At 39.3% G+C, this 10,517-nt stretch overlaps 1 protein-coding gene across 4 annotated transcripts in view; it reads right to left on the minus strand.

Moving 5' to 3' along the window:
• SHOC2 (SHOC2 leucine rich repeat scaffold protein) overlaps positions 1 to 993 on the minus strand; it is a 69,537-nt gene extending 68,544 nt beyond the window's left edge. The window contains exon 1 of one of the 4 annotated variants that reach the window (XM_087964552.1): positions 894 to 993. The gene's annotated coding sequence lies outside the window, so the exon portion shown is untranslated. Of the gene's footprint in view, positions 1 to 547; positions 737 to 788 lie in introns of those variants that run through there. The other 3 variants (XM_026667418.2, XM_087964553.1, XM_087964555.1) reach the window with 3 other exon arrangements.
• Between the last annotated feature and the right edge of the window lie 9,524 nt (positions 994 to 10,517).

Below are 10,517 nucleotides of genomic sequence, written 5' to 3' on the forward strand. Positions count from 1 at the left end.
GCCTTCGGTTGTCAGCAGCCACCGCCTCTCAGCGCAGCCTGGATCAGAGGCTTCTCCACCTACAGATTTGCAGCAGGCAGGAACGCAAAACGGCAGGTCGGCAAAAAAAAAAAAAAAAAAACCCAACCACATTCCTCCTCCACGACCACCACCTCGCCTCGCCAGCCCTTTCCATCGACCCCACAACCTGAATTTCAGCCCCGGGTTGGCCGCTGAACAACTGCCACTTCTTTCCGCGGGTCCGACCCACCGATCTGAGCTCCATCTCGAGGCACAGGTGCAGACAGCCTCCCCCTCCGAAAGCAGAAGAGCCCCGCCGTCCCTTTGCTCTCCCCACTCCACCCCCGCCCTTTCAACACCGCCTGCCTCGCTTGCGCTCTCCCCTTTTCAGCCCTCCGCTTTTGGTTTTCGGTTTTGGCTCCTAAGCCGGGAGCCGCGTCCGTCTAAACACCTTCCTAGTCCGCCCGACGGCTGAGCCCATTGTCTCCTTTCGCTCCACGCCCAGCCTCGGAGACCCTTCCAGCACCCAGGAATCGCTTTCCCTCACTTCTCTCGCCCGACCTTCGCAGCCGCGCTGGCTCGGGTTCCGCTGGGTCGCCCCAGACATTCCTCCGCTCCGCGCCTGGGCCCAAACCTCCCTCTCCGCCTCCTGCAATCGCTTGGCGGTGTCCCACACGCTCGCCTCCCGTCCTCCCCAAGCTGTTAATCCGCCAGACTCGCCTCGCCTTCCCTCCGCCAGTCTCCCGCCCGCCTCCTTTCATACATCCCAGTCCTTCCAACAGCCTTACCCCCTCCGACTGCCTTCTCTGCAGCGTTTCCTCCCTGCCTGCCTCTCTCTCGCCTCACATTCCAGCCGCAGCCGGAGAGCTACTCCCTTCGGCGCCCGCTCCTACCGCAGGCCTCTTTCTCACTGCCCAACCCCTCCTTAACCAAGAAGGCTCCGGTTTTTCCTGCCGGCCACCGTCATCGCGTACCAAGCCACTCGTCACGGGACTCCCTGCCCACAGACCTCCACGGAACCATAGAGAAGAGGCCGGCTAGAGAAGCCACGACCCGTGTTTTAAAGCCGGACGCCGCCATATTGATTAAGGGCGGAAAAGGCTTACGGTAGTTGTGACAACGGACAAGTACAACTGCGGAGAATACTGAGGGAAAACGTCAAAAGAGAAAGGTGGTAAATGTGTGCGTGAAAGAAACTTTTTCACTAGACGTGGCAAAAGTGGAAAGTAATAATAAAATATTTCTGGACTCTAACCCGAAGATCAACCTAACGCCAAAAGACTGCAATTTTTCTCCCTTGGATCCCCCTAAAAGGCAACATTTGTCGCACAACGCCGCGAAGATGGTCGTGCCAAACGCAAAAGGATAAACGCCCTCGGCTCGCGCCACCAAAGGCCAGATCAGGGCGCCCTCCCTCCCACTGTGTTCTCCGCCCAGTTTGGAAGGACCAGGGAGTCGAGCCGGGGCTCCCGAGTGCCATTGTTAGGGGGAGCGAACAGCATCCCTTCGCCTAGATGCCGGATTCGTTTTTACCTCGAAGCAGCGCCCGTAGAAGAAGTGGCCGAGTTCAGCTCGGATCGGGCTTCCTAAATAAGTCGATTGGAAGAGAGAGGTCGTAGGCTCTCCCTTCCAATCCGTTCTTTGGAATAGAATAGAGCTGGAAGGGATCTTGGAGATCTTCTAGTCCAGCCCCTGCTGAAGCAAGATATCCTATACCATTTCAGGCAATTGGCTGCCCAGTCTCTTAAAAACCTCGTGATGGAGCTCCCACAACCTCTAGAGCAGGGGTCTCCAACCTTGGCAACTTTAAGACTTGTGGACTTCAACTCCCAGAATTCCTCAGCCAGCTTTGCTGGCTGAGGAATTCTGGGAGTTGAAGTCCACAAGTCTTAAAGTTGCCAAGGTTGGAGACCCCTGCTCTAGAGGCAAACTGATCCACTCGTTAATTGTGCTCAATTTTAGAAAGTTTCTCCTTAAATCCAGCTTACTTCTCTCCTTGATTAGTTTCCATCCAGTGTTTCTTGTCTTGCCCTCTGGTGCTTTGGAGAATAGGTTGATTCCCTCTTCTTTGTGGCAGCCCTGCAAATATTGGTATACTGCAATCATGTCATCTCTAGTCCTTCTTTTCTCTAGACTAGCCAAACCCAAATCCTGCAACCATTCTTCATATAATTTAGTCTCCAGACCTTTGATCGTCTTAGTTGCTCTTCTGAACTTTTTCCAAAGTCTCAGCATTTTTTTTGTAGTGTGACCAGTAAACCACAAAGAATTTGGTTTTGCCTTGAAGCAGCATCTGCAAAAGAAGTGGGTGATGATGCCAAATTCAGGTCAGATCAGGCTTCCTAAATACGCAGAGGTTATAAGCACTCCCAATCGAGTACAAGGAGTCCTCAAGTGAGGCTCACAATTGAGCCCAGCATTTCTGTTGCTAAGTGAGACATTTGTTAAGTGAGTTGTGTCCCATTTTACAACCTTCCTTGCCACAGTTGTTAAGTGAATCACTGCAGTTGATAAGTTAATAACCAGGTTGTTAAGTGAATCGACTCCGCATTGACTTTGTTTGCAAGAAGGTCGCAAAAGGTGATCACATGACCTTAGGACACAGCAACTCATAAACATGGAACCAGTTGCCAAACATCTTAATTTTGATCACATGATTGTGGGAATGCTGCAAAGGTAACTGAAAAACAGTCATACATCACTTTTTCCACTGCCATTGCAGCTTCGAGCAATCACTAAACGAACTGTTGTAAGTCAAGGATTACCTATTAAACATTTCTATTAAACATTTCTCTTTACATGCGATTAATTGCTACAACATTTAGGAAGGCCACAACCACTGTTTTTATCAGGGTATTTATCCGTTTGCATTTATCTTGTCATATTCATAAGCTTTTGTTATATGAATTTTGTTTTATATGCACAGATTTTCTTAGTACAGGACTATAAGAATAATCACCACCACCGTGTACTGCTTCAAGACTCTTTAAGAAATAAACGAAGCAGCAAAGGAAATGCGTTGTACTTCGATTTTCTGAATCTTGGAATATATATGCCCATCTATGATCAAAATTGTTAGGTATAACATTGATACCAAATATGGTTTGGGTGAATAAATATATAAGACTTAGATATCATGGTTTAAGTGCTTATCACTTTAAGCACAATGCAGCAGGCAATTAGCCGATTAAGGGTGCGGTTAGAAGTTACAATATAAGGAAGCATTAGAAGCTGGAAAGCTTACTGTCTGTAACTCTGTCTGTAACTGTGTGCTGCTGCGACTAACTGTGATTACTGACTGTGAGTGCCTGTGACTGAACTGTTATTGTTTGCTACTGTTTGCTGATTTACTGCGTAATTCTACTGAATATCCAGCGTTTGTTTCTCTGGAGAGTGAAACCGGAGGAGGAGAAGATATCTTTATCGGCTGATAAAGATATTGCAAGGACTCTTAACTTGGATTATACTAGTGAGTCTTACTAGATGGAAATACTGTGAATGACTTAATGGACTGAATGACAATGCTTAAACTCTAACTGGATTAAAAACTATTTAAACTACAAACAGTGTTTGTGTTCAGTGTGTGTATACTCTGGGGCCCTTCCGCTCTCGTTTGGCTTCCTGGCTTGACTACTGCTGCAATACTCTTCTAGGGGTTAATTCCCAAACCCTAACATTGGTTATGGGCCCAGCAGCATAGTCTAACTAACCAGGATACAGCAGAGAGAGTTGGTGTGAGTTGCACATTACTGTAAAAACAAACTGTTTTAATTAGTTTAAAATAGTCAAAATATCTGAAGAGCAATGGCACAAGTAAATTTGTCACAACTGTCCATGATATCCAGGCTGGATGGAACAAACTATGTTTCATGGTCAATGAAATGTAGTTTACTTCTACGTAAAGAAGGTTTGTGGGACATTATAGCAAACCCACCAGATGTGAGTAGCTGGGATCCTGCTAATGATGATGATAACGAAAAGTTACAAGACTTTAAACTGAAGAATGAGCAGGCTTTATGCATCATAGGACTGACTCTCTGTGATCAGCAGCTTGTCCATATTCGTGGAGAAGAAAATGCTGCAAACTGCTGGGAGAACCTCAGGAAGATTTATGTTCGGGACAGTGTAGGAGCACATATAAATCTTACACGGAAGCTTTTCGAACGCATCTTCAGAGGAATGGAGATATGTTAGTTCATTTAAACTGTATGAAGAGCATTTTTCAAGAATTGCAAGAAAAAGAGCTTATATTTAATGAACTGCAAAAAGTCTACATAATATTATCTTCATTAGATCAAAGCTATGATGACTATGTGACTTCGTTTGAAGTATTGCCAAAAGAAAGCCTCTCATTAACCGAGATTACAGGCAGGCTACTAGAAGAAGCCAGAAGAAGGCGTGAGCGTGACGAGCTGAGAGAAGATAAGAAAGAAGAGAAATTATCTTCAAAGCTTGAAAGAAACCAGCAAAGCAAAGTAAAGCACCTGGAAGAAGAGAATTTATCTTCAACGGCATACACAATTAAAAAATGTTTTAATTGTGGAGGCAGAGGACAATTGGCAAAGTTCTGCAAAAAGAGAAAAAGCCAGAATGTAAAAAGCCAAAGAAAGCATTTGAACTAGCCATGTTTAGCAACTCTGATGTGAAGAATAATTTATGGGTGGTTGACAGTGGAGCATCCCACTGCATCACAAGAGATAAGACAAAATTTATAAAAATGTCTAAAAGCTCTCAACATATATCTCTTGCTAACGGCTGGAACCTGAAAGCGAAAGGTCAAGGTTTTGCACGTTGTCCGTACATAAACCAGGATATATAAAAATGTTGTATGTACCGCAACTAAAGTTTAATTTGCTTTCAGTAAGGGTATTAGATAAATTAGGTTATGTAATTATTTTTAAAGATAATAATTGCATAATTGAAAAAGATAACAAAAGGGTAACTGCAGCTTTAAATGGAACATTATATGTCTTAGATAATAGTAAGAAAGGGGAGGCTCAAACTGTATTTAATAATATAAAGCCTCATGAAGAATGTATCCATTTATTGCATAGGCGTTTGGGGCATGTAAATTTTAAAATGCTAAAACGTACAGTTGAGTTATCTGAAGGAATAAGGTTAAAATCTTGTGATAAATATTTGCGTTGTAATGTTTGCTGTGAAGATAAGAGCAAAGTATTGCCTGCAAATAGGCTAAATGGTTTCAAAACAAAAGAACCTTTAGAAGTAGTATTTGCAGACATCATAGGTCCAAAGAAACCCAGTATGGGGGTGCTAGATATATACTGAGCATTATGGACCATTATTCTAGATATGGGTTTTGCTATTTAATGAAAAGCAAAACTGAAACATATCAACATTTTTCAATTGGCTTAGGTTTGCTGAAAGAAAGTCTAAACGACAACTGATAACCCTGGTGACAGATAATGGCACGGAATTTATTAATAACAAATTCCAGGACAGACTTAAGGTAGCTGGAATAGAGCATAAGAAGTCTGCTCCATACAGGCCAGAACATAACGCTTTTATTGAAAGAAGAGGCCAAACACTACAGGCAATGGTTAGAACAATGTTAAATGATTCTGGGTTACCTGATTCTTTGTGGGGGAGGCTACAATGTGTGCTAATAACATATTGAACAACGTTGTTAATACAACAACAGGTGAAATACCATTTACCAGATGGCATGGCAGGAAACCTAATCTAAGTTACCTGCACACATTTGGTGCACCAGCATGGGTGCATATTCCTGCACAACTCAGAAAAAAGGGGCAACATAGAGCTAAAAGATTTTTCTTCGTTGGTTATCAGGCAAACCATAGGGCATATAGATTTTGGGAGAAAGGCACATCTAAAGTGTTATGTAGTGCTAGTGCCCAATTTCTAGAACATGAAGGATGGGAGAAATTAGAACAGGATGCCAATAAAGATGTAATTATTGAATCCTATAGAAATCCCATTAGTTATCCCTGTAACTTTAAAAATAAAGTAAAGAGACAAATACAGGATGAAATAGTGCCCATAAAGGAAGAAACAGATTCAATAGCTGAACAGGATGAGGAAGATGAACAGGTAGTAGTTCAACAAAGTCCTCCTGTAAGCCCTGTAATTCCCAGAAGAACTACACGTGTATCTAGACCGCCTGATAGGTACCAGGCTAACACAGTGTGCCAGATTAATCAAGTTCCTAATTCTGTTGAAGAAATTAAAAAGTATCCTATTAAGGAAAAAGAAAGATGGTATGCAGCAATGAATAAGGAACTGAATTCATTAAGAGATATGAAGGTGTATGAAAATGCCAAATTACCTGTAGGAAAGAAATCCATTGGCTGCAAATGGATATTTAAGGTAAAAATAGATAAGGATGGTAATTTAATCCATAAGGCAAGGTTAGTAGCCCAAGGTTTTAGGCAGAATGCTAATGACTATGATGAGGTGTTTGCACCTAGTCTTAAGGCAGCAACCTTGAGAGCAGCTTTAGTGTGGGCAGCTAGTAAAAACTATATAGTTAACCATCTAGATGTGGAAACTGCTTACTTGCACGCCCCATTAAAACATATTATTTATATGAATAAACCTGTTGGTATTAAAAGTGAAAATAAGGATAATAATGATTGTTGGTTGTTAAAGAAAAGCCTCTATGGTCTTAAACAATCAGGCTATGAATGGAACCAGTATATTGTAAAGGAACTAGACAATATAGGATTTAAAGCTGGTTTAGCCGATCCATGTCTGTTTAAGAGGGAGACAAATGGGAAAGTATCATTATTATTACTATTCACTGATGATATTGCTTTGATAACTGAAACTAATGATGAAGCAAATAAAATAATAGCATCATTAGGAAAGAGAATAAAGATCAAGCAATTAGGGGAGATAAAGAAGTATCTCGGTTTGAATATAAATAAAACACGGAAAGGTTTTAAGATATCTCAGGAAGATAAGATAAGCAAATTACTAAAAGATTACAAGATGGAGCTTTGTAAGCCAGCTAAGACTCCAATGAGTCAGGAGTTTAGCAACACTGATGTACAAAGCCCTGAGTTTGATAAGATGATTTATCAATCTTTAATTGGTAGTTTGAGTTATATTAGTAATTGGTCTAGACCAGATATATCGTACTGCGTGAATCAGTTGGCTAGATTCAATTCTGCACCGTGTGAAAGACACTGGATAGCAGCTAAGAGGATATTAAGATATCTTAAAAAGACAATGAATTATTCATTGTATTTAGAACCAAAGGGTGATTTAATTTTGTGTGCTTATGCAGATGCTAGCTTTGCATCAGAAAGAGACACTAGAAAGTCGACTTCAGGAACAGCCATAATGCTGGGTAAGACATTAATAGGCTGGAAGTCAATAAGACAACAGCATATAAGTTTGTCTACTATGGAGGCAGAATTCTCCTGTTTATCATTGTTATGTACAGAATTAATAATGTATAAACAAATGTTAATTGATATAGGTATAACTGTAGATTATCCTATAATTATACATGAAGATAATCAGGCAGCAATTCAAATGGCCACAAATATTGGAGTAAAAACAAGGAGCAAGCATACAGATCTAAGATACCTAAACGTGAGACAATCTGTAAGAAGTAAGATGATTCAGCTAGAGTACTGTATGTCGGAGGACAATTTAGCTGATAATTTTACTAAAGCCCAAGGTGCCAGTAAGCACCAGGAGAGTTGTGAAAAATATGGGATAAGATTGTAAAGGTATTATATATTTATTTTACCCAAAAGGGGAGTATGTTAGGTATAACATTGATACCAAATATGGTTTGGGTGAATAAATATATAAGACTTAGATATCATGGTTTAAGTGCTTATCACTTTAAGCACAATGCAGCAGGCAATTAGCCGATTAAGGGTGCGGTTAGAAGTTACAATATAAGGAAGCATTAGAAGCTGGAAAGCTTACTGTCTGTAACTCTGTCTGTAACTGTGTGCTGCTGCGACTAACTGTGATTACTGACTGTGAGTGCCTGTGACTGAACTGTTATTGTTTGCTACTGTTTGCTGATTTACTGCGTAATTCTACTGAATATCCAGCGTTTGTTTCTCTGGAGAGTGAAACCGGAGGAGGAGAAGATATCTTTATCGGCTGATAAAGATATTGCAAGGACTCTTAACTTGGATTATACTAGTGAGTCTTACTAGATGGAAATACTGTGAATGACTTAATGGACTGAATGACAATGCTTAAACTCTAACTGGATTAAAAACTATTTAAACTACAAACAGTGTTTGTGTTCAGTGTGTGTATACTCTGGGGCCCTTCCGCTCTCGTTTGGCTTCCTGGCTTGACTACTGCTGCAATACTCTTCTAGGGGTTAATTCCCAAACCCTAACAAAAATAAGATTTCTTCTGATCTTGGATTGTTTTGTATGGAGTATGGAGTTGTACATTGGTTGTTGGATGCAACAAAAGCAGTAGATGAGAGAACTAAAACGTGAGAATGAAACATTTAGTGAATGGTCAATACTGAGCAGAGAATAAACAAGTTTAGGTAATCTCTTGGTTGTTTAATGAGCAAATGTACAGAAATGTTTGTGGTAATTTTAGGAGTTATTTGAAATTTCTGGATCTGTGTAAGATATAAATCTTAATAAATAAAAGCAGTAGAAGCAATATTAGCAAAGACTGCTAAACAGTTATAAATGCACTTCTAAAAATCATGCAAACTTAATCTTACCTAAATTTGCATAGAATTGCATAATTATTAACATTCTTGTGCTTTATTTTTTTAAATAAAAAGGGATGAAATTCTTAATGAAAAGAAAGAGTGTGAAAACAACACAATAACTTATCATTATATACTATTTTGTGATTACTTGCTTGTTTTAAAAACTTGGATTATTATTCTGTGATGATATATAGATAACTATTGTATCTGAGGCCACAAGAGGGCAGGCTATATAGATAGAGATGCATGGGAGCTTAACCAAGATTCTTATTATATAGGCGTGGGGAATATATAAGGAATGTAACAACTATGTTTTTCTTCCTGCAGAGTACATCAAATTATTTAGTCAGCAATATTTTTACAAATTAGGGTTTTGAATAAAGCCAGAAGGAATTCTAATTCTGGGAATTCTTGATGTTTGAGAATGGATGGATGGATGGATCAAAATACCTTCTATCCTTTAAAGAAATGTATTTTTATTATTCAGATATGTAAATAAACTACCTCAAATTCATTTTAATAAATAATTTGCATAAATAGATATCTGAAAATATATTGTTTTAACATTCCATTTTTCCTTACATTTGAAAAAAAAACCTTGATTTTCTATGATAAGCAAATAAGCAATTATCATCCAAGGAAGAACAATTTTATTATAAATTGCAACAATAGTGTTCCAGGAGTTCTTAATGCAGTGACAGTTCTTCAGCAGATCTGGGTGTAGTGTGTGTGTGTGTGTGTGTGTATGCTTATACCTGCCTGAATTATGTGTATTTGCATGGCAAGAAAAATCTTTTATCAGCTATCATCAAATGTAAAATATTAAGTATTAATGCTGTTGGCTTTGGACCCAATTCCTTAAAAGATCTCTTTCTCCAATACCACTCAACTTGTTCACTAAAATCAGAAAGGCTCTTAGTTTCTCATACATTTCTCTGGTTCATACAACTCAGTGCTCCTATTATGTAATTCTCTCTTTAAAAAACTTTGACCCCCAAAGTTCTCTCTTTTTAAAGAAAACAACTTAAAATGTGCTATTCACACGGGCATTTGCATATTAAGATTGTCAGATTTTCTCCTCTTAATACTATTATTAATGAGTCTTATTTTCATTTTGTTGTTTTTTAATAATTGTTGGTTTAATATTTTAATATATTCAGAAAATGTATTACTTGTTTACAACATTTTATGGGGTTCTTCAATTCTGAGAATAACTTTACAGAAACGCAATTCCAGATTAATGGGGGAGGATTTGGTTTTCCAAATCTGAAGCTATGTCCTATACTTAGCTAAGTTTTTGGGGAAAGTATAAAAACAGGATTGTGCGACAAAAGCTAAATTTTTCAGTAAATATTTTCTTGAATTACATACCTAGTACATGGAATTTGACAACTGGGTAACATAAATAGATTCTCTCCATGCCTTTATTATAGCTAGACTGATATTGCAACATTGGAAAGATATATGTATGGCCCCATTTACTCAGTAGACCTCTAAAATTCACTTTAAAGATATTTCAGTTTGTGATTAGGTAAATACCAACTAATATTTAATTAATATGTAAAATTAATACATTATAGAAGTGCATTATAAATGCACTTATATTACCAGTTATAAAAGAGTTCTTTAGAATTATAAAGAAAGTGGTACTGAAAATTTACTTATATTTAATAACTTGCCTGATTGCCATAGGTGATCCCTGTCCTATTCACGTCAGAAGCACCAAGATGCTTCTAGGTTGAAAGACTTAGCTGGTAACATCTCTGTTGTCTGGGGGACACCCAGTTGATGGCTCCTTTCATGTCCCCGTTAATGTGTCCACCAA

The sequence above is a fragment of the Notechis scutatus genome, chromosome 4 (assembly GCF_049901735.1).
Source record: "Notechis scutatus isolate UNSWTSFEM ecotype Mainland chromosome 4, rNotScu1.2, whole genome shotgun sequence".
In the NCBI taxonomy this organism is placed as follows: Eukaryota; Metazoa; Chordata; class Lepidosauria; order Squamata; family Elapidae; genus Notechis; species Notechis scutatus.